Consider the following 25,232-nt stretch of genomic DNA (forward strand, 5'->3'; position numbering starts at 1 on the left):
TTTTTTTCTTTTTTAAGAAATACTTTTACTGTGTCTCAAATATTTTTGGACTGTTGTGTGGGGTTTTTTTTTTTTTTTTTTTGAAGATTTCATTTACTTATTGAAAGAGAGAGAGAGGAGGGGCAAAGGGAGAGAAAGAACCTCAAGAGGACTCTGCACTGAGCACAGAGCCCGATGCGGGGCTTGATCTCATGATCTGGAGGTCATGATCTGAGCTGAAATCAAGAGTCAAACACTTAACCGACTGAATCACACATTCCCAAGGGAATGTTTTAGTGTATCTTTCATTTACTTTATACTTCAGTGGATTTAAACTTTTTTTATATTTTCTGTCTCTTTGTTGAAGTTCTTACTGAGTTCATACATTCTTCTCTAGCCTGGTGGGCATCTTTATGACTGTTACTGTGAGCTTTTTATCAGGTAGATGGCTTATCTGTTTCATTTCACTCTTGTTCTGAAGTTTTGTCTCATTCTTTCACTTGGAGCTTATTTCTCTGTCTCCTCATTTTGTTTGACTTTGTGTTTGTGTCTGAATTAGGCAGAATATCTACCTACAAACTTGAATGGCCTTCTGTAGCAACATCCCCCTGTGTAGACTGTGTGCTCCTGGCAGCTTTGGCTGAGTGGCTGGAGTTTCAACAGTCATGTGTTGCGAGTCCCAGGGCACTCCTGGCTGGGCCACCCTGCTCTGGACAGCTGGAACTGAAGTGAGCACAGGCTAGGGGGTCCTGGGGCTCTCTGGGCAGAGGTCACCCTGGCAGTATAGGGGAGCTGTAACAGGTGTGGTCTGGAAGATCCTAGGGCACTCTAATAGGGGGTACCCTGGCAAGTCTTCTGGAGCTGAAGTGGGTGCAAGGCTGGGGTGTCCTGGGATGCTTGGTACCTGTGTTGCCTTGGTGAGATGACTAGAGCTATGGTAGACACTGTCCAGCAGTGCATGTGGTGCTAGGGCCGCTTTAGCAGGAAGGCTGGTGCTGGTGTGGGCTAGAGGCTCAGGACTCACTACGCAGCCTGTTGGCTAGGGGGTGAGATCCTGCTCCCATCTGGGCAGTATAGGTGGAGAGGGAATGTAAACAGTTGCACTCACCAGCTGCTTCAACCAAAACAGCAGGGAAGCTTCCTGCTGTTTTGGAAGCTTCCCTGTTTGGCAGAGTTCTAGGCCTAGTTCCTTTATATTCTAGTTGCTTGTTTAAACTGTGCCTTCGGGATCTCTGGGTGGCGCAGCGGTTTGGTGTCTGCCTTTGGCCCAGGGCGCGATTCTGGAGACCCGGGATTGAATCCCACATCGGGCTCCCGGTACATGGAGCCTGCTTCTCCCTCTACCTGTGTCTCTGCGCCTCTCTCTCTCTCTCTCTCTCTGTGACTATCATAAATAAAAATTAAAAAATAAATAAATAAATAAACTGTGCCTTCTTTTCTGTGCCCGAGGGCAGACAAATCTTGTTTCTGATCCCTCAGTACTATTCCTCCCTACTATAGTTCACAGTGTAGGAGGTAGGAGTTCTGGATTTTTTTCTCTCCTGCTGTTTTATATGTGGTCCCTCCATCCTTTGTTGTGCAGAAGCTATTCAGGCAGTCCTCAGTTCTTCTTCAGGAGGAATTGCTTTATGTGTAGGTGTAGATTTGGTGTGTCCATGGAGGAGTGAGTTTCAGGGTCTACCCATGTCACCATCTTGGACCCTTTGAAAAAACTTATATGACCATTTAAAGTTTTTATTCATTAAATTGCTGATACTGTTTTAAAATTACTGGTGTCTTATTCTCTGGCATTTGACCCCTTTTATAGATTATAAATCCTTTGTAGTCTTAGTTATTTTTTTCAGGTTATGATTAGAACTTAATTTTGAGGGTTTCACACTGTGTATTACCAAGGAGTGGATTCGTTCCAGTGTGGGTCTCTCTTACCCATGCCAGCAGTCTGTTAACCTTGACCTGAAGTAACCTCAGCAGGTTTCCTGTCCCACTGCCAATTACTGGTTTTCAGACCTGCCCTCATAGACTGGGTACTGGTGAGAGTAATGCCCCCCCCCCCTTTTTTGGTTATTTGTACAGTCATTTGCACCATAGATTTAATGTAACTCTGCATATTGTGGGCAACAATATCTAGCTAGTGATGCCCTTTTTAACCTCCATATATACTGTTTACCTATGACTACACTAAAAATACATATAGAATTTCAGAACTCATCAGTGCTTCTTATTACAATTAATTTACCAGAAGCTGTTCTTCTAAGAGATGTGGTGAAAATCCAAGGATTCCATGGAAGTATTGCACCAGATTTTGAGGTCACATAAAATGATGAGGTGTCTAAAAAGACCCTGCTCTGTTTAACCACTCTAGTTTGAAAGTCTAAACTCCTGTTCCTTGATGATAGGCAGATCTCCCGGCACTTTTGGGCATAAAAACTCATATACATTCTCTTCCATTTAAAACTTCACTGTTGGATTTCCTTTATGCCCACTTTTTTTCTCCTTTGCTCCTTCAGCTCCTACTAGACCTTGACCTTAAGATCATGGAATGAAGAGAGGAGCATAATCTGCTCTTTAACTCTTACCCCTTCACATCTCTCTCCTTAAGTATTTTGAGGGGAAGGAAGGGGAAAGGGGACAGATGTCTCTAACTTAACTAGTATTGCTCTCCTTTTTGGCTGTCACTAATTCTTTGGTGAACCTAATTTTAAGTTCAATGGGAGGTGCACGATGTTCTTCAAGAGGTCCCTAAAAGAAATCTCTGCACAACACAGTTCTAGGAATAGGAGTTACAACTCGGTGTTGGCCTCTTCTACCCCCTTCCCCAGCTGGCTTCTATCCTGTGCATGCCTCACATCTTGTTGTTGGGGCCTTTTGCCTGGCAAACAGCCCTCTGGGACAAAGTAGCTGCAACATGGGTCAAGTTTCCACAGGATCTACCTAAATGGTGGGAAATTCTTACACCCTTGTTTTAATCTTCAGAAAAGGTCTGTACCTTGATCCTGTTCTCTACCTTGCTTTTCCTCCAATCCACCTTGCCCTCCATATGGGCACAGGGAGCAGGAGTGAGGTACATTAGCCATTCTACTGCTTAAGCAGATGTCTACTCGGAATGAAATGTCAGTGTTCTCTTCATATACCTAATCCAAACAACTGGATTTTTTAGAGCTCTCCCCAGTAGTTCAAAGTCTTCAGGTCTAAACAGTAACTGCCACTGTGAAACGTGACACGCTAACCTAGCATGTGCAGTAGCTATCTTGGTGACCCTATCAGCTACCTTGCTACTGTTTTAGGATGCGTAATTGCTTGATAGGTAGTACTGTTCTTGTTAGAAATGGCTCCCATTGGGCAGCCCGGGTGGCTCAGTGGTTTAGGGCCACCTTCAGCCCAGGGCCTGATCCTGGAGACCCGGGATTGAATCCCACGTCAGGCTCCCTGCATGGAGCCTGGTTCTCCCTCTGCCTGTGTCTCTGCGTCTCTTTCTCTCTGTGTCTCTTATGAATAAATAAATAAAACCTTAAAAAAAAAGAGAGAGAAATGGCTCCCATTATCTAACAGTGAGCTGCAATCAGTCACTGGAATTTATGAGAACGAAACTTTCACATTCAAATTGGGATTTGGGTAGAAACCTAGATCAGCAACTTTGCTTGTTAAATGGTTATGCATCTACTAATCTTATTTGAAAATGAAATGGGTTATGCCTCCCATAGCATGCTAGAAGGAGGTTAGCTATGAATTTAGAGAACAGGGTTTTACCTATTTCCCAAGGAATACTCTAAACCTCTCCTTCCACAAAAGGAAAGGAAAAAAGTCAGAAACTGTCCATTCTAGGATGAGACTGAAATGTAAACTGACACAATATCCAACAGAAAATGTGAATTTTTTCTTTATTAATGTTTTCTGTCTTTGTACATAAAACTGCTATAGGCTATTAGGGCCAAAAATAAGTTACCAAGAAGTATAAACAATTATGAATATTTTAAAAAGTAGCTACTTTGATAAATGTATTCAGACAAGTGGATGAAAACATATCACCATATTTCAGTGATGACTTATTCACACTTTATATTGAAGTGCAGCTTATAATCAATAACATGTCATGGATTAATTGAAAGCATTTTTTTTCTTTTCTAATACATAAAAAATAGTATGCTTTTCAATTCACAGTATATTTGATAATGTAATACAGGAACGAATCACCACTAATGCCCACTCAAAGATTCCCATCTGGGTGCAGCCACCACTGTAAATCAGTTTCAGTTATAGTAAGTAGCTGCTGATTCCTTTAATATTTGGGGATGTCACTGTTTCCCCTTATCCCCCCAGTGTTAGGGCATAGTCTCCCCTAGGATGAGGCTGATAGTGGTTCTCATTAGTTGGAATATCAGTAACTGTAGAAATAAGATTTCACTTAGCCAGTTCCAAGGTACAATAAAATCAGTGGCAAAGGGAATTGGAACTTTGTGATAGCCCTATATTGTTAGCCTTAAGTCTTAGGGTGTACCCTCAAGCTGAAACAGATGATTTATTCCCCCACTGCATATAAAACAACCAAGGAGCAAAAAGAGGGCTCTGCCTTTTCTTCAAGTGTATGCTTTAAAAACTTGCACTAATGCCATAATGTAAAACAGCATTATTATTTGAATGTTAAGGTATTTTCCATTCCCAAAGATAATATGTGATACTAGTCACTGCTTGTCATGAATAGACTAAAGGCTGATTTTTCCTTCCATTCCATGGCTAAAGAAAGATTTCATGGAATAGGTTCCAATAATATTTATAATTGATAGGGTCTATGAAAACCAAATCGGTCAAACTCTTCATTTTTCAAATAATAGCCTTACAGAGGTCCATTTACTCCTTTTTCCATAGCAGGATATTGATTGGTACAGACCAAAATAGGATCCAGGTCTCCTAATTCAGTGTCTTCCTCTCACCCCTTCCCTCACTTTGCATTGAACACAGTTCCCTCCTGATTTGATTGGTGATAATTTTACCAGGGGTTTTACCAAGAAACAAATTACCTATAGGTTTCTTATCCTGATTCCTATTAGGCCATTAAGACACATCACAATATACTTATTCAAGTTCAGATATGACTGAAATGGAAAAATTGGTGGCTGGTACTTAGCTGGATTTTTAATTTTGCATTTTAAAAGGCTTGAGAAACAATACCATTTGGGACAGGCAAATTAGGTAATATTCTTTCCATCTCTGGACCAATATTGTGAATGCAAAAAGACTAATGATACATGTGACTTCTGACTGTAATTGGGACTTGTGGCTTTTGATTACTAACTTCCTACTCATAAGCATCGTACCATGTAGCTGATAACACTTGGAGCACAAAGCAGGATGTCTTGAAGAGGAGTAAACCTAATAAAACTTGCAATATAATAGGGCCAGTTAGGAATGAATATAGAGGTAGGCTGAGATTTCCTGTTATTATCTGAGAAGTGGCAACCTGAACTTTTAGATAATTCTGAATTTGTTTTGTTTGATAGTAAGATAATTTTCAAAGGAGCTGTCTTTAAGCTAAATAAACTGATGAAGTTTCATTATAATTCCAGAGTAATGTCTGAAGATGTAGAAGAGATGATAAAGAATTATTTCTATTTATAAAGTTAATGAAAATTTTCAGTTCTACAGAGATTCATTTTTATCACCTTGAAATACATTGTTATAAAGATTCAGGTGCATACTAATAACTAAAATGAGATAAATTAGTAAAAATAAGAATTCCCCATTAACTTAGAATTTATATTAGCTTTTCATTCAAACTGTTCCATTCCAGGGGTGCCTGGGTGGCTCTCTTGGTTGGTATCCGATTCGATTTCAGCTCACGTCGTGATCTTGGGGTCCTGGGATCAAGCCCCACATGAGGCTTCATGCTCTGTGTAGAGTCTGCTTGAGAGTCTCTCTCTCCTTCTCCTTGTGCCCACCCTTTCTCAAATCTAAAAAAAAAAAAAAAGAAAGAAAGAAAGAAAGAAAGAAAGAAAGAAAGAAAGAAAGAAAGAAAGAAAAAAATTCTACTTTGTTTTCCATTTTAAGATTTATTTATGTATTTTAGAGAGCATAAGCACATAAGCAGTTGAGGGGTGGGGGCAGAAGGACAGAGGTAGCCCCTGATGTGGGACTCAATCTTACAACCCTGAGATTATAACCAGAGGTGAAATTAAGAGTCGGACGCTTAACCAACCAAGTCACCCAGGCACCCCTATTGTTTTCTATTTTAAAATATTAAAATTTAGGGCAAACTCTAGACAAAACGGAGATAAATAATTATCTACTAGGGATTTTAATATCTCTTCAATTTATCATAAAAAAGCTATTTTATTCCAGTATACGCCATTCTTTTTGCCTCTCTACCAGCTCCTGTATTATTCACTTCCATTATCCTAGGAATCCTGTGCAGGTTGATTATGGACTGCCCTCCCAAAAACATTCTTGGAGAAGAAAGAAAGTAATTGCCTGAATTAATGGATTCTAAGTTACTAATGAATAGAAATGAGACAGAAACTGTTGATTACTGATCTAAAAACTACTTCACCCCCTTCTTCCTTACTAAAAGAACCCCAATTTAGGACACTAATAACATATCTAGATGAATCATAATTAGCCTAAGCCAGGCATAGCAGTATTGTTCCTTTTTTATGACCTGTAATCTCTTCTCTCATTCTTGATATTGCTAATTTATGTCTCCTCTCTTTTTTTCCTAATCAGTCTTCTAGACATTTATCTTTTTTTAATTTCAATCCATTTAGTTTTTACTTAGTCTACATATTTTTGTTTTATGTTCCACTGAATTTTTTGCTCCGTTATCATTTCCTGCCTTCTGTCTGGTTTGTGTATATATCATTCTTCTTTTTCTAGTTGTTAAGGTAGATTTCTTTATTTAAGATATTTCTTTTATAATCTTGTATGATTTGAATCATTTGAAATGTATTGAGACTTAGTATGGCCCAGAATACGAATTTTCTTGGCAAATAATCCATGTGTATTTGAGAAGAAGGTGCTTCTAAAGAGAAATTAAGTAGTCAATCCCATTAACAATTGCACCCAAAAGCATAAGATACCTAGGAATAAAACTAACCAAAGAGGTAAAGAATCTATACCCTAAAAACTAAAACTACAGAACACTTCTGAAAGAGATTGAGGAAGACACAAAGAGATGGAAAAATATTCCATGCTCATGGATTGGCAGAATGAACACTGTGAAAATGTCAATGCTACCCAGGGCAATTTACACATTTAATGCAATCCCTATCAAAACACCATGGACTTTCTTCAGAGAGTTGTAACAAATCATCTTAAGATTTGTGTGGAATCAGAAAAGACCCCGAATAGCCAGGGGAATATTGGAAAAGAAAACCAGAGCCAGGGGCATCATAATGCCGGATTTCAAGTTGTACTACAAAGCTGTGATCATGAAGACAGTGTGGTGCTGGCACAAAAACAGAAATATAGATCAATGGAACAGAATAGAGAACCCAGAAATGGGCCCTCAACTCTATGGTCAACTGATATTCAACAAAGCAGGAAAGACTATCCACTGGAAAAACGACAGTCTCTTCAATAAATGCTGCTGGGAAAATTGGACAGCCATGTGCAGAAGAATGAAACTAAACCATTCTCTTACAGAAGACACAAAGATAAACTCAAAATGGATGAAAGACCTAAATGTGAGACAAGAATCCATCAAAATCCTAGAGGAGAACACAGGCAACACCCTTTTTGAACTTGGCCACAGCAACTTCTTGCAAGATACATCCATGAAGGCAAGGGAAACAAGCAAAAATGAACTATTGGGACTTCATCAAGATAAAAAGCATCTGCACAGCAAAAGAAATAGCCAACAAAACTCAAAGATAACCTACAGAATGGGAGAAGATATTTGCAAGTGACGTATCAGATAAAGGGCTAGTGTCCAAGATCTATAAAGAACTTATTAAACTCAACACCAAAGAAACAAACAATCCAATCATGAAATGGGCCAAAGACATGAACAGAAATTTCACCAAAGAAGACATAGACATGGCCAACAAGCACATGAGAAAATGCTCCGCATCCCTTGCCATCAGGGAAATACAAATCAAAACCACAATGAGATACCACCTCACACCAGTGAGAATGGGGAAAATTAACAAGAGAGGAAACAACAAATGTTGGAGAGGACGTGGATAAAGGGGGACCCTCTTGCACTGTTGGTGGGAATGTGAACTGGTGCAGCCACTCTGGAAAACTGTGTGGAGGTTCCTCAAAGAGTTAAAAATAGAGCTACCCTCTGACCCAGCAATTGCACTGCTGGGGATTCACTCCAAAGATACAGATGCACTGAAATGCCAGGACACCCTGCATCCCGATGTTTATAGCAGCAATGTCTACAATAGCCAAACTGTGGAAGGAGCCTCGGTGTCCATTGAAAGATGAATGGATAAAGAAGCTGTGGTCTATGTATACAATGGAATATTACTCAGCCATTAGAAACGACAAATACTCACCATTTGCTTTGATGTGGATGGAACTGGAGGGTATTATGCTGAGTTAAGTAAGTCAATCAGAGAAGGACAAACATTATATGGTCTTAGTGAAAGGGAATAAAGGGGAAAGGAGAGAAAATGAGTGGGAAATATCAGAGAGGGGGACAGAACATGAGAGACACCTAACTCTGAGAAACAAACAAGGGGTAGTGGAAGGGGAGGTGGATGGGGGGATGGGGTGACTGGGTGACGGGCACTGAGGGGGGGACTTGATAGGATGAGCACTTGACGGGATGAGCACTGCGTGATATGCTACATGTTGGCAAATCGAACTCCAATAAAAAAAATACACAAAAAAGGTGCTCCTAAAAAATGTATTTCAGAGTTTCTTCTGTTTTGAATATTATTTATTCCTTTTTCTCTTCTTTTTCCTCCTAATTGTAACAAGTAATACCACACTGGTCACCTGCAGAGAAGAGAGCTGTGTGGCTTTGACCCCTGAGAATGTATTACCTATTCAGAAAATTATTTTAAGTTTTAGAAATAAACAATGATAATTGAATTATAGTTGTGGCTAAAAACATACACAAAACCTACACACACACACACACACACACACACACACACACACACACACACAAGGATTCTCAGTAGTAGACCAGAAATGATGAGGAATTCTTGGAAGATAGGTAAAGCAAGATGTTATCAGATTAGTTAATTCGGGTAAGTCAAAACATCTGCATGGAAAACCAAGCACATGCAGAGAAATCTCAAGAATAGTTTTACTGCAGCCGGTCCCAAGTCAACCAAGAGATTAAAGAGCTACTCTGAACAGATGTTTTATCTGCCCTGCTCTGAGACGTCCCCAAACCCTAATTATATTGTAAGTAAGCAGTTATAGTATTTGACCTTTCAGCTCCCAAAACTACACAGCAGACATTGAGTGAGCTTGAGACAAACGCAGACCAACATAGCAGAAGGGAAACAACTGACGCACATCTATCTAGAAAGAAGGGGAAAAAACTACTCTTCCATCATCAGAATTGCCATCTTTGTTTTGGCAAGAGGGAGGGTCCCTATCTTACCTGCAAGTATCCTGCCATGTATCCCCAAGGAGACAACTCCCTTATTGATATACTGTACCTTCCTGTTCCAAGGAAAAGCCTATTAGTGAAATGGACATCAATCATAACTGTGGATTGCATACATGCTAATTACCTAGGCTAATCAAATGTGCCTTTTTTTCCTAAATATGAATGGACAAAGGTTTGTAAAATAATTGTGGAAAAGTGAAAAAGAAGGTCATGATCAAAAAATGGAAAAATATCTGAAGTTAAAAAAAAAACTACAGGAAACAGGGGAAAACTTCAAAAAACTTGAATTTATACTCAGAATTTTAAGAATATGAATTTGAATTGAATAAGACTGAATTTGAATAAGAGTATGAATTTGAATTTGAGTAAGATCAGCCTGTGATAGGCTCAGAGAACAAAATAAAGTACTTAGGTAGACACATTATCCCCAAATTAGAAACTTTATTAGTAAATGCCAGGTGCTCAGCACAGGGTCACTCTGCCTCACTCAGGCTCCAACAGCACCTCGAACACAGCCTTCGCGGCCCTCACTGAGCCGGAAGTGCACCCCCTTCCCTGGATGACATTTCCGGTCCCCTCCCAGAGCTGTCTCCCATCTCAACCGCCACTTCCCTCAGATCAACCGCTACTGATCCGGCCTCCGGCCTCCCTCACCACTCACGCTGGGCAACCTCCGAGGCCACCACCGAAGTCGGCCCCGCCGTTGCCCACTCCGTGGCTCTCGTTTCCGCGACGTGTTCGCCCTCGTCCTGGTACCCGGGCCGCCAGCCATGGCCACGGCGCCCATCTCCCAGGTCCGCCAGAACTACCACCCCGACTGCGAGGCCGCCATCAACAGCCAGATCAGCCTGGAGCTGTACGCCTCCTACGTCTACCAGTCCATGGCCTTCTACTTCGACCGCGACGACGTGGCCCTGAGGAACTTCGCCCGCTTCTTCCAGCGCCAGGCCCGCGAGGAGACCCAGCACGCCGAGATGCTGATGGAGCTGCAGAACCAGCGCGGGGGCCGCCTCCGTCTGCGCGACATCAAGAAGCCCGACCGCGACGACTGGGAGAGCGGCCTGAGGGCCATGGAGTGCGCCCTGCACCTGGAGAAGAGCGTCAGCCAGAGCCTGCTCGACCTGCACCAGCTGGCCACCGACAGGAACGACGCCCAGCTCTGCGACTTCCTGGACGCCCACTACCTCCGCGAGCAAGTCAAGGCCATCGAAGAGCTGGGAGGCCACGTCACCAGCCTCTGCAGCATGGGGGCCCCGGAAGCCGGCCTGGCTGAGTACCTGTTCGACAGGCTCACCCTGCGCGACAGCCACAAAGAGAACTGACCTGGGACTGACCCCTCCCCCCAGGCAGGGCCCAGGGGCACTTCCCCGGGGCACCCTGCCGAGCGTGCCTGTTGCAGTATTGCCTTGGCAGAACGTAGAACGTTCGGGTTGTTTTCTTCCAGTTCTGCCATAAATAAATAAATAAATAAATAAATAAATAAATAAATAAATAAATAAAATGTTGTTTGGTTTCAATAAAGTTATTTGGTTCAAAACTTAAAAAAAAAAAAGGTCTCTGGTTGATTCCCGCGCAAACCCTTCACCTTTTAAGTTTTAAAATAGGTATCCAGGAGTGTCTCTACCCACCAAACCCCATCTACCTCAAATTAAACACTTATAGACAGTGTGGGGTGGGTGGCCTCAGGCCCTGATAAATGTGGGACCCTGTGCATAGTAAAAGTATAAAAATATTGCCTGAAAATTATGATTAGGGTTCATCTGGGGAAAGAGTGACAGAAATGGGGTTCGGCGGAGATTCAAGTAAAGGAGATATTCAACTTTACCTGAAAACTTAGTTTGTTACAATATGTAGATACTAATATGTTTGTTGATTCTACATAGCAAGAAAGGGACCCCAGAATCCATCATGGCAGAGTCTTTTGATAAGCTCACCACGGGCAACAGTGATAAGAGAAACTGAACCTTAGGCTGGCTTTCTCCAAGGTATGAGAGTACTTGCCTTTGGTCCCCAGTGCAGGACATGCATATTGTCATTAGAAAACTTCCACTTCCGCATAGTGTGGTTATGTGGGATGGGGTGAGATGGGTGATTTGGAGCCCTGGTTGCTGAAGATGGATGTGTATGACAAAAGTGTAGAAGAAACATGGTCTAGCATTCATAATAGCTTCTGAGAAAGAAGTGAAAAATGGGATCAGGCAGGGATTAAAATAAATGGAGTATTCAACTTTATCTGAATATTTTTTTATTTAGCTCATTAAGTCATGCAAATGTTAATGTTTATTATTTCTCTGTAACAACTTGGGGGCCCTGGAAACTGGCATAGTGGATTACCTGCTTGGCAGGTTCACCCTTGTTGTCAGTGACTATGGGACTGTGTTTTAGGCTTCTCTAGAGACACAGGTATGATTTCAAATAGACATCAGTGCCAGGAATGCATGCTGCCATGACAAAACCTCTGGTTATTAGTTTTTATGCATACTTTCTAATGATTTAGTATAAAGAAAACCCTACTCAGAATAAGCATTGAAAACAAAGATGCTGAACATCAAAATATTTGATAATATGAAGTAGACTGAATCCCCAAGAAAGAAATAATTCATGACATTAATAATTCATAATCATAGAAGGACATTGTACAATAATAACCACTCAGTAGAAATTCCAGAAGGAGAAAACAAGAGGTTGTGTAGAGGGTATAAACAATAATCAAATAATTTTTTAAAAATACTAAACTCTGGGGCACCTGGGTGGCTCAGTGGTTGAGCTTCTGCCTTCGGCTCAGGTCGTGATCCCGCGTCTGGGGATCAAGTCCCAAATAGGGCTCCCTGCGAGGAGCCGGCTTCTCCTTCTGTCTATGTCTCTGCCTCGCTGTCTATGTCTCTCATAAATAAATAAATAAAATCTTAAAAAAAATAAACTCCAAATACTATTATCATATGTATTTTCTCCTTTAATCTACTAATGTTCTGAATTACTTTAATAAATTTTCCTGTGTGGAGTTATTTTTTTTTATTCCTGGAATGAATCTTGATCATTGTTGATTTGCTTTATTACAATGTTTTGAGATATAATTTAGAGATGTAACATTGTATAATTTTAAGGTATACAATCATACACTTACATGTTGGGATTTGATTGCCACCATAGCCTTAGCAAAAGCCTCCAAGACTTCATATAACTGTCGTTTCTATTTGGTGGTGAGATTACTTAAGGTTTATTCTCTTAGCAATATTCAAGGATATAATACCATTAATTATAACGCTCATACTATACATTATATCTCCAAAGTTGGTACCATTTGATCAACATCTCCCCATTTCCTTCAACCCCCAGCTTATGATAACAACCATTCTACTCTCTGAGTTGGGCTTTTTTAAGTTCTATATATAATTGACAGAATACAGTATTTGTCTTTTTCTGACTTATTTCACATAATGTCAAGTTTCATCAAAGTTGTTGAAAATGGCATCTTCTTTATCCATCTATCCACTGATCAATATTTAGGTTCTTTCTATATGTGGCCTAGTGTGAGTAATGTTGCATTAAACATTGGGAAGCAGATGTATCTTTGAGATCCTGTTTTAATTTCTTTGGGATAAAAACCAGAGAAGAAATTGCTGGATCATATAGCAGTTCTATTTTTAATTTTTTGAAGAATGTCCACTGATTTCCATACCGGCAGTATTGATTTATAGTTCCACCAACAGTGCACAAGGGTTTCCTTTTTTCCACGTCCTTGCCATTACTCAATATTTCTTGTCTTTTTCTTTTTTTTTAAGATTTTATTTATTTATTAAAAAAAAAGATTTTATTTATTTATTCATGAGAGACAGAGAGAGAGAGAGATGCAGAGACACAGGCAGAGGGAGAAGCAGGCTCCATGCAGGGAGCCCGACATGGGACCCAATCCCTGGTCTCCAGGATCACGCCCTGGGCTGAAGGCGGCGATAAACTGCTGAGCCACCCAGGCTGCCCCTATTTCTTGTCTTTTTAATGATAGCCATTCTAACACAAGTGAAGTGATATCTCATTGTGGCTTTGATTTGCATTTCCCTAATTGACTAATGATGTTGAGCACTGTTTCATAGACTTGTTAGTCATCTGTACATCTTTGGAAAAATGTTTATTCAGGTTCTCTACCCACGTTATAATTGAGTTGTATAAGTTCTTTATATATTTTGGATATTAACTCCTTATCAGATATATGCTTTCCGTATACTGTCTCCTATTCCAGAGTTTGCCTTATTGATTTACGGTTTCTTTTGCTGTGCAGAAGTTTTTTAGATTAATGTAGTCCCATTTTTTTTGTTTTGCTTTTGTTGCTTGTGCTTTTTGTTTTATATCCAAAACCATTATTTATCAAAAAACTTTTTTTCCTGTGTTATCTTCAAGGAGTTTTATGGCTTCAGGTCTTAGGTTTAAGCCTTTAATCCTTTTTGAGTTAATTTTTGGGAATGTTATAAGATAGGGGTCCAGTTTCATTCTTCTGCATGTGGTTTCTCAATTTTCCCACCACAATGTATCTAAGACACTGTCCTTTCCCCACTGACTATTCTTTGCTCCCTTGTCAATTTTTTTTTTTTTTTTTATGTAGTCATACAGAGAGAGAGAGAGAGAGAGAGAGAGAGAGGCAGAGACATAGGCAGAGGGAGAAGCAGGCTCCATGCACCGGGAGCCTGACGTGGGATTCGATCCCGGTCTCCAGGATCGCACCCTGGGCCAAAGGCAGGCGCCAAACAGCTGCGCCACCCAGGGATCCCTCCCTTGTCAATTATTAATTGAACATTTATGCACAAGTTTATTTCTGAGTTTTTGATTATGTTCCATTGGACTATGTGTGTGTTTTCATGCCAGTGCCATATTATTTTGATTGTTTAAATCAGGAGGTACAATGTGTCTAGCTATGTTCGTTCTTCAGATTGCTTTGGATATTCTGGGTCTTTTGTTGCTCCATAGGAATTTTAGAATTACTTTTCTATTTCTGTAAAAAATGGTCATTGGAATTTTGATAAGGTTTACAGTGAATCTATAGATGACTTTGGGTAGTATGGACATTTTAACCATATCAGTTCTTCTGATCTATGAACACAGGATATTTTTCTATGTATCTATCATCTTCAATTTCAGGAAATTCTAAAGTTTTCAGTGTACAGAGCTTTCACCTCCTTGGTTAAATTTATCCTTAAGTATTCTATTGGTTTTGATGCTAATATAAATGGAATTGTAGTCTTTATTTCTTGTTTTTAGTGTATAGAATGGAACTGTTTGTGTTGATTTTCTATCCTGTAACTTTTCTGAATTCATTGATTATTTCTAACAGGTTTTTGGTGGAGTCTTTAAGACTTTCTAGATATAAAAGTATATCATCTGCAAAGACAATTTGACTTTTTCCTTTCTAATACGGATGCTTTTTGTATTTCTTGCCTGCATGCTCTGGCTAGGACTTCGAGTAGTATAATGAATATGAGTGGTGAGAGTGGGCACGTTTGTCTCATTCCTGATCTCAGAGGAAAAATTTTTACCATTGTGGATGATGTCATAGCTTGTTCTTTGTGACCTTTATTATGCTGAGGTATCTTTTTTTTATTTATTCATGAGAGACACAAAGAGAGAGGTGGAGACACAGACAAAGGGAGAAGCAGGCTCGCTGAGGGGAGTCTGATGTGGGACTTGATCCCAGCACCCGGGATCACGCCCTGAGCTGAAGGCAGATGCTCAACCACTGAGCCACCCAGGTGTCCCTGTTTAGGGTTTTTAATCTTAAATAGATGTTGAATGTTGCCAGGTTCATTTTTTCTGCATCTATTGAAATGATATGATTTTTAATCTTCATTTTGTTAAAGTGGTATATTGCATTGATTGATTTGTGTCTGTTGAACCACCATGCATCCCTGGAATAAATGCCCCTTGATAATGGTACATAATCCTATTAAAGTATCATTTAATTTGGTTTACTAATACTTTGTTGAGTTTAATATTTATGTTCACCAGAGATACTAACTTCTAATTTTCTTGTGATATCCTTGTCTTGTTTTAGTATCAAAATGTTGCCCTTGTAAAATGAATTTGGAAATGTTCTGCAAATTTTTTTGGAGTACTTTGATAAGAATTTGTATTCTTTTTTAACTGTTTGGCAGAATCCTCCAGTAAAACTGTCTAATCCTGGACTTTTGTTTGTTGGGAAGTTTTTAATTACTGATTCAGTCTCATTACTAGTAATTGGTCTATTCAGATTTTCTATTTCTTCATGATTCTGTTTTGGTAGGTTGTAGGTTTCTCAGAAATTATCCATTTTTTCTAGTTTTTCCAGTTTGTTGTTACATATAGTTGAACAACATGGGAGTTAGGTGCACCAACCCCCGTGCAGTCAGAAATTTGAGAATAACTTTTGACTCCCCAGAAACTTTACTACTAACAGCCTACTATTAACCAGAAGCCTTACCAATAACACAAATAGCTAGTCCACACATATTTTATGTTATATGTGTTATAATACTGTATTCTTACAATAAAGCTAGATAAAATGAAATGTTACTAAGAAAATCATAAAAGAAAATACACTTATGGTACTGTAAAAAGTCCACATGTAAGTGGACTTCTGCACTTCGAATTCTAAGTCAACTATAATTGTAGTAGTCTCTTTAAGTTCATTTGTATTTCTGTTGTAATTGGATCCTCTTTTATTTTTTTTTTAATTTTACTTATTTACTCATGAAAGACTCAGAGAGAGAGGCAGAGACATAGGCAGATGGAGAAGCAGGTTCCATGCAGGAAGCCCGATGTGGGACTCAATCCTGGAACTCTGGGATCACGGCCTGAGCCAAAGGCAGTTGCTCAACCACTGAGACACCCAGGCGTCCATCCTGTTTTATTTCTGATTTTGTCTGAATCTTCTCTTTTTTTCCGTAGTCTAGTTCATTGTTTTTTTAAAAAATTTTTCATTTTCTGAACATTCTATAATGTAATATCTACATTTATAAATTTTTAAAAATCTTCAAAAATATTCCAAAATAAACAAGGAACATTCCATATGTTCTGCAATTTTTTTTTTACTTTCAGAATAATAGCAGTATCTTGGGAGTGTCCTGCCAAGTAATAATTGGAGGACAAAGTTCATATTGATCTGTAGGTACTGATTCAAATGTGGAAATGGGTCTTATGATCTTAGGTATGTCTGGGTATTGCATCAACAAAACCGATTTCCTGAACCCGGGACCAGTCTTCCCTATTTCCATAGAAAATGCCTCTGTCAGAAGGTGCCCAACTGAAGCCAGCTACAGGAGTATTAGCAGGGACACAGAGTGTTGCCACTAACTCCATGCAATGGGTAGAGTTGTTCTTGCTTGAAGATCTCCTGACAGAAGGGATGAACATTTTTACCCCAAAGGCTTGAGAACTGAAAGGATAATTAAATGAATGAATGAACGAACAAGTGAATTTCGAGAAAATCAAAGGTGGTTTAAGAATTCCAGAGAGGTTTTCTGATCATTTGATTTCATTTATCCTTTCAAAAACTAGCTGTTAATTTTCTTGGTCTTTTTATTTTCTTATAATAATAAATTTATTTTTTATTGGTGTTCAATTTGCCAACATACAGAATAACACCCAGTGCTCATCCCGTCAAGTGCCCCCCTCAGTGCCCATCACCCAGTCACCCCCAACCCCTGCTCTCCTCCCCTTCCACCACCTCTAATTCATTTCCCAGAGTTAGGAGTCTCTCATGTTCTGTCTCCCTTTCTGATATTTCCTACACATTTCTTCCCCCTTCCCTTCTATTCCCATTCACTATTATTTATATTCCCCAAATGAATAAGACCATATAATGTTTGTCCTTCTCCGATTGACTTATTTCACTCAGCATAATACCCTCCAGTTCCATCCACGTCGAAGCAAATGGTGAGTATTTGTCATTTCTAATGGCTGAGTAATATTCCATTGTATACACAAACCACATCTTCTTTATCATTCATCTTTCAATGGACACCGAGGCTCCTTCCACAGTTTGGCTATTGTAGACATTGGCTATTGTAGAAACATCGGGGTGCAGGTGTCCCAGCGTTTCACTGCATCTGCATCTTTGGGGTAAATCCCCAGCAGTGCAATTGCGGGGTCGTAGGGCAGGTCTATTTTTAACTCTTTGAGGAACCTCCACACAGTTTTCCAGAGTGGCTGCACCAGTTCACATTCCCACCAACAGTGCAAGAGGGTCCCCCTTTCTCCACATCCTCTCCACCATTTGTTGTTTCCTCTCTTGTTAATTTTCCCCATTCTCACTGGTGTGAGGTGGGATCTCATTGTGGTTTGGATTTGTATTTCCCTGATGGCAAGTGATGCGGAGCATTTCCTCATGTCCATGTTGGCCATGTCCATGTCTTCCTCTGTGAAATTTCTGTTCATGTCTTTTGCCCATTTCAAAATTGGATTGTTTGTTTCTTTGGTGTTGAGTTTAAGAAGTTCTTTATAGATCTTGGACACCAGCCCTTTATCTGATACGTCATTTGCAAATATCTTCTCCCATTCGGTAGGTTGTCTTTTAGTTTTGTTGACTGTATCTTTTGCTGTGCAAAAGCTACTTATCTTGATGAAGTCCCAATAGTTCATTTTTGCTTTTGTTTCTTTTGCCTTCGTGGATGTATCTTGCAAGAAGTTACTGTGGCCGAGTTCAAAAAGGGTATTGCCTGTGTTCTCCTCTAGGATTTTGATAGAATCTTGTCTCACATTTAGACTTTTTCTTCCAGTGGATAGTCTTTCCTCCTTCATCGAATATCAGTTGACCATAGAGTTCAGGGTCCACTTCTGGGATCTCTATTCTGTTCCATTGATCTATATGTCTGTTTTTGTGCCAGTACCACACTGTCTTGATGACCACTGCTTTGTAGTACAACCTGAAATCTGGCATTGTGATGCCCCCAGCTATGGTTTTCTTTTTTAAAATTCCCCTGGCTATTCAGGGTCTTTTCTGATTCCACACAAATCTTAAAATAATTTGTTCTAACTCTCTGAAGAAAGTCCATGGTATTTTGATAGGGATTGCATTAAACGTGTAAATTGCCCTGGGTAACATTGACATTTTCACAATATTAATTCTGCCAATCCATGAGCATGGAATATTTTTCCATCTCTTTGTGTCTTCCTCAATTTCTTTCAGAAGTGTTCTATAGTTTTTAGGGTATAGATCCTTCACCTCCTTGGTAAGGTTTATTCCTAGGTATCTTATGCTTTTGGGTGCAATTGTAAATGGGATTGACTCCTTAATTTCTCTTTCTTCAGTCTGATTGTTAGTGTTTAGAAATGCCACTGACTTCTGGGCATTGATTTTGTATCCTGCCACGCTGCCAAATTGCTGTATGAGTTCTAGCAATCTTGGGGTGGAGTCTTTTGGGTTTTCTATGTAGAGTATCATGTCATCGGCAAAGAGGGAGAGTTTGACTTCTTCTTTGCCAATTTGAAAGCCTTTAATGTCTTTTTGTTGTCTGGTTGCTGAGGCTAGGACTTCTAGTACTATGTTGAATAGCAGTGGTGAGAGTGGACATCCCTGTCTTGTTCCTGATCTTAGGGGAAAGGCTCCCAGTGCTTCCCCATTGAGAATGATATTTGCTGTGGGCTTTTCGTAGATGGCTTTTAAGATGTTGAGGAATGTTCCCTCTATCCCTACACTCTGAAGAGTTTTGATCAGGAATGGATGCTGTATTTTGTCAAATGCTTTCTCTGCATCTAATGAGAGGATCACATGGTTCTTGGTTTTTCTCTTGCTGATATGATGAATCACATTGATTGTTTTACGAGTGTTGAACCAGCCTTGTGTCCCGGGAATAAATCCTACTTGGTCATGGTGAATAATTTTCTTAATGTCCTATTGTATCCTATTGGCTAGTATCTTGAGAACTTTTGCATCCATGTTCATCAGGGATATTGGTCTATAATTTTCCTTTTTGGTGGGATCTTTGTCTGGTTTTGGAATTAAGGTGATGCTGGCCTCATAGAATGAATTTGGAAGTACTCCATCTCTATCTTTCCAAACAGCTTTAGTAGAATAGGTATGGTTTCTTCTTTAAACATTTGATAGAATTCCCCAGGGCAGCCATCTGGCCCTGGACTTTTGTGTCTTGGGAGGTTTTGATGACTTCATCAATTTCCTCCCTGGTTATTGGCGTGTTCAGGTTTTCTATTTCTTCCTGATCCAGTTTTGGTAATTTGTGGCTTTCCAGAAATGCGTCCATTTCTTCTAGATTGTCTAATTTATTGTCGTATAGCTGTTCATAATGTGTTTATAAAATCGTTTGTATTTCATTGGTGTTGGTAGTGATCTCTCCTTTCTCACTTATGATTTTATTAATTTGAGTCCTCTCTCTCTTCTTTTTAATAAGGCTGGCTAATGGTTTATCTATCTTATTCATTCTTTCAAAGAACCAACTCCTGATTTTGTTGATCTGTTCCACACTTCTTGTCTCGATTTCGTTGAGTTCTGCTCGAATCTTTATTAACTATCTTCTTATGCTGGGTGTAGGATCTATTTGCTGTTTTTTCTCTAGCTCCTTTAGGTGTAAGGTTAGCTTTTGTATTTGAGTTCTTTCCAGCTTTTCGATGGATGCTTGTATTGCGATGTATTTCCCCCTCAGGACTGCTTTTGCTGTATCTTCATTCTCATTAGTTTCCATGAATCTTTTTAATTCTTCCTTAATTTCCTGGTTGACCCTTTCATCTTTTTTTTTTAAAAGATTTTATTTATTTATTCATGATAGTCACACACACAGAGAGAGAGAGAGGCAGAGGCACAGGCAGAGGGAGAAGCAGGCTCCATGCACCGGGAGCCCGACGTGGGATTCGACCCCGGGTCTCCAGGATCGCGCCCCGGGCCAAAGGCAGGCGCCAAACCGCTGCGCCACCCAGGGATCCTGACCCTTTCATCTTTTAGCAAGATGGTCCTTAACCTCCATGTGTTTGAGGTCCTTCCAAACTTCTTGTTGTCATTTCTAATTTCAAGGCATTATGGTCTGAGAATATACAGGGGACGATCCCAATCTCTTGGTATCAGTTAAGACCTGATTTGTGACCCAGTATGTGGTCTATTCTGGAGAAAGTTGCATGTGCACTTGAGAAGAATGTGTATTCAGTTGAGTTTGGATGTAAAGTTCTGTAGATATCTGTGAAATCCATCTGGTCCAGTGTATCATTTAAAGCTCTCGTTTCTTTGGAGATGTTGTGTTTAGAAGACCTATCGAGTGTAGAAAGTGCTAGATTGAAGTCACCAAGTATAAGTGTATTATTATCTAAGTATGTCTTAATTTTGGTTATTAATTGATTGATGTATTTGGCCGCTCCCACATTCGGGGCATAAATATTGAGGATTGTTAAGTCCTCTTGTTGGATAGATCCTTTAAGTATGATATAGTGTCCCTCTTCATCTCTCACCACAGTCTTTGGGGGTAAATTTTAGTTTATCTGATATAAGGATGGCTACCCCTGCTCTCTTTTGAGGACCATTGGAATGGTAAATGGTTCTCCAACCTTTTATTTTCAGGCTGTAGGTGTCCTTATGTCTAAAATGAGTCTCTTGTAGACAACAAATAGATGGGTTCTGCTTTTTTATCCAGTCTGACACCCTGCGCCTTTTGATGGGGTCATTAAGCCCGTTCACGTTCAGAGTTACTATTGAAAGATATGAATTTAGTGTCATCATGATATCTACTCAGTCTCTGTTTTTGTGGATTGTTCCATTGGACTTCTCCTTAAAGGGAAATTTTGAGAGTCCCCTTAAAATTTCTTGCAGAGCTGGTTTGGAGGTCACATATTCTTTCAGTTCCTGCCTGTCTTGGAAGCTCTTTATCTCTCCTTCCATTTTGAATGAGAGCCTTGCTGGATAAAGTATTCTTGGCTGCATGTTCTTCTCATTTAGGACCCTGAATATATCCTGCCAGCCCTTTCTGGCCTGCCAGGTCTCTGTGGAGAGGTCTGCTGTTACCCTAATACTTCTCCCCATAAAAGTCAGGGATTTCTTGTCTCTTGCTGCTTTAAGGATCTTCTCTTTATCTTTGGAATTTGCAAGCTTAACTATTAAATGTCGAGGTGTTGAACGGTTTTTATTGATTTTAAGGGGGTATCTCTCTATTTCCTGGATGTGAATGCCTGTTTCCCTTCCCAGATTAGGTAAGTTTTCAGCTATGATTTGCTCAAATACATATTCTGGCCCTCTGTCCCTTTCGGCGCCCTTGGGAACCCCAATTAAACGTAGATTTTTCTTCCTCAGGCTGTCGTTTATTTCCCTTAATCTATCCTCATGGTCTTTTAATTGTTTGTCTCTGTTTTCCTCAGTTTCCCTCTTTGCCATCAACTTGTCTTCTATGTCACTCTCTCATTCTTCCACCTTGTTAACCCTCATCATTAGGACTTCTAGTTTGGATTGCATCTCTTTCGATTGATTTTTAATTTCTGCCTGATTAGATCTAAATTCTGCAGTCATTAAGTCTCTTGAGTCCTTTATGCTTTTTTCTAGAGCCACCAGTAGCTTTATAATAGTGCTTCTGAATTGGATTTCTGACATTGAATTGTAATCCAGATATTGTAACTGTGTGGGAGAGAGGACTGTTTCTGATTCTTTCTTTTGAGGTGAGGTTTTCCTTCTAGTCATTTTGCTCAGTGCAGAGTGGCCAAAAACAAGTTGTTTTGGGAAAAGGAGAAAAAGAGACGAGAGAAAAAAGGGAAGAAAAGAGAAAAAATGGAAGAAAAAAAGAAAAAAGAGAAGAGAAAGAAAAAGAAAGGAAAAAAAGGGTGGGGGAAGCAAACAGAAATCAAAAAAAAAAAAAAAAAAACACAGGGGAGTATCCTCCGATTCTGTATACTGTAAGTCCCTTGACTTCCCCTGGAACTTTCCAGTGCTGCTTGGTCAATAATTTGTTTTTCCCGTCTGTCTAGCTCGTCTTCTCCAGGAGGGGGCTGCTTTGCTGATTTTCAGGTATTAGCACTTGGGGGAGCTGCTCCCCCCCCTGCCTGGTTTAGGGCTCAGTGAGTAATGCTTATCCTGTTTATCCGGTGAGGCCACTGTGAGGCTCAGTGGGGGCTGTTCACCCTGTGAGGCCCCAGGTGGAGCAACCACAGTGGCGGTGGCCAGCTCTGGAGCCCTGGATTCAGCTCCCGCAGTAACTACGGAGCTCTCAGTCTGCAGGCGTGTGGATGCTCCGGGGGCGGGGCCGCTGATCTGCTCAGCTCCGGACAGGAGTGTCCTTTCTGTCCTGTGCCCTCCAGGCCTCTGCCTGTCCAGGCCGGGGGTGGGCGGGGGTAGGCTGGATCCTGGGCTGTGTCCAACGCACTCTGTGCTCCCGGGCCTGCACTGTTGAAATCGCGCTCCCAGGGCGTGCAGCCCCCTCTCCATGGAGCCGCCGGAGCCCCATCTGAGCTGTTCCCGGGTCAAGACGTGTGCACTCACTGCAGCCCTTTAGGGAGCCTGGCCGTGGGGTGTGGCGCACTCTCCCCAGGGCGCAGGTGTCTGTTAGTGTCCCAGGGAGCCTGAGGGCATCCCCACCCTCCTGGGGTCCTGCTCTAACTCCCTGCTAGCGCCTTTCCTCCCGGGAAGGTTGGTGCAGCTCCTGCTTCTCCGGGAATGGGTTTCCTGTCCTGGGGGCACTCGCCCTGGCCTTAGCCTGGCTCCTCACGTGGCCCCTCCCCCTTGGATGCCTTTTGTTTCTTTATTTCTTTTTTCCCCGTCTTCCTACCTTGATAGAAGAGCGAATTCTTCTCACTGTAGCATTCCGGCTGTTCTCTCTTTAAATCTCAGAACGAATTCGTAGGTTTTCAGGATGATTTGAAGGTTATCTAGGTAAGTTGGTGGGGACAGGTGACTTGGGGACCCTACTCTTCAGCCGTCTTGCCCCTCCTCCCTCTTCTTTTTAAAAAAACTTTTCTGGTCTCCATTTCATGTATTTCTCATGTGATTTTTTAAAATAGTTCCTTCCTTGTGCTAACATTGGGCTTAGTTTGTTCTTTTTCTAGTTCCTTGACATGTAAAGTTGTTTTAAGATCTTTTTATCTTGATCTTTTTTTTTCTTGTAGACATTCATCAACATATACTTCCCTCTTAGAACTGCTTTTCCTGCATCTCATTTTTTTTGTATGTTGTGTTTCCCTTTTTTGTTTAATTCAAGATATTATTCTGATCCCCTTTTGAATTCTTTGACCCACTGGTTGCTCAGGAGTGTGTTCTTTTGTTGTTTTTTAAGTTTTTATTTTTAAGTAACCCCCAGTGTGGGGCTTCAACTTACAACCCTGCAATTAAGACTTGAACACTCAGTGTGTGTGCCAGCCAGGCACCCCTATACTAAGTCTCTTATATAGGCAGCATTATCCTTGTTTTTTGTTTTGTTTCATTTTTATCCACTTAGCCATTCTGTCTTTTGATTGGAGAATTTAATCCTTTTAAATTTAAAATACCTATTGCTAGTTAAGGACTTCTATTCACATCTTGTTCATTGTTTTCTGTTTTTTCTCTTGATATCTTCCTTTGTGACTTGAGGACTATTTGTAGTGGTATCCTTTACCTTTTACCTTTTTTTTTTTTTTTTTTGGTATCTAATACTGTCCTCCTCTGTCTTTGGGGTCAGTTACTGGAAGATTATTGTGATCCTTTGGTTGTGTCATGTTTCCTTGATTTTTTTCATGTTCCTTGAAGTTTTGCATTGTTTTGTTTTCCTTTGAAGTACCAGTCTTCTTTTACAATCTCTACTAAATGCCTTCAGGAGAGAAATACTTGCCATTAGCCCTGGTAGTCATTCTGAGACTTTGTCAGACGTTGGATACAGCTGCTCTGCACTTCTTACTCCTTCTCGTGGCAGAATTCTTCAGCTTTCTCTTATGCCATCTCTCCATCCTTTAATGCATCAGACCAGGTATTGACAGTCTCACTTTTATTTTCCAAAGAGTAGTACTAAAGCTTAAATTTGTGGTAACTAGCCATTTGCCAAAAGTCACTTTTGCCACTGCTGACATAAATGTGCTGAGGATGCATTGAAAACCACTGAAATATGCAGGTCAGAGACCACAAATTTGAGCTGTAGTGAGTTTGGGGAAGACAAAAGTGAGAGGAGTGCATGCAGGGAGCTGACCACAGTGTTGCAAAAGCGTATGGTGGAGGCATTCTGAGTGCTAGAGGTAGGCATGGACCAGTTGAGGTCATCTGTGGGCAGGTTTCTTGATGAAGTGTAAGACACAGTTGGTGGATGCATGTCCCCTTAATACCCTGAGAGTCTTAGCTGCTGGCTCTCCCAGCCTGTTCCTGATTCCCAATCATGTAGCTGAAGATTGAGTACTTCTCTCCAGTGTCCCAGATTTGTATTTTGTACCAACAGTGTACAGAAATTCTCTGGAAACCTGAACTTATACAAAGGCTCTCTAATCTGTGGGTGCTTGTGTAAATCATTGTTTTCCAAGGGCTCCTGAACTGTAGCCCCAAGTTGGACTGGAACCAGTTCACAGGCCACTATAGAGTCCATAGCTGGGAACAAAGTCTATATGCCTTTACCCAATGCACAGGTGGTTGAGACTCCTGAGTCATTTGGCATATGGAGCTAGATCATTTCATAAAGCCCACAAAGGCACTTCTGTCTATGGATGGATGCCAAATGATGTTGGGGTGGGAGGATACAAAAGCAAGAGATGTCTTATTACACCATGATGCTGACATCACTCCTGCTAA

General features: G+C 40.5%; 1 protein-coding gene and 1 pseudogene across 2 annotated transcripts in view; both read left to right on the top strand.

The window, feature by feature from the left end:
* The window catches only part of PRRG1 (proline rich and Gla domain 1), a 144,124-nt gene that overhangs the window by 101,510 nt on the left and 17,382 nt on the right, over positions 1-25,232 (top strand). The gene's annotated exons all lie outside the window — the stretch shown is intronic.
* LOC112929927 (ferritin heavy chain pseudogene) lies at positions 9,847-10,989 on the top strand (annotated as a pseudogene).

This window comes from Vulpes vulpes, chromosome X (genome assembly GCF_048418805.1).
Source record: "Vulpes vulpes isolate BD-2025 chromosome X, VulVul3, whole genome shotgun sequence".
Classification (NCBI taxonomy): Eukaryota; Metazoa; Chordata; class Mammalia; order Carnivora; family Canidae; genus Vulpes; species Vulpes vulpes.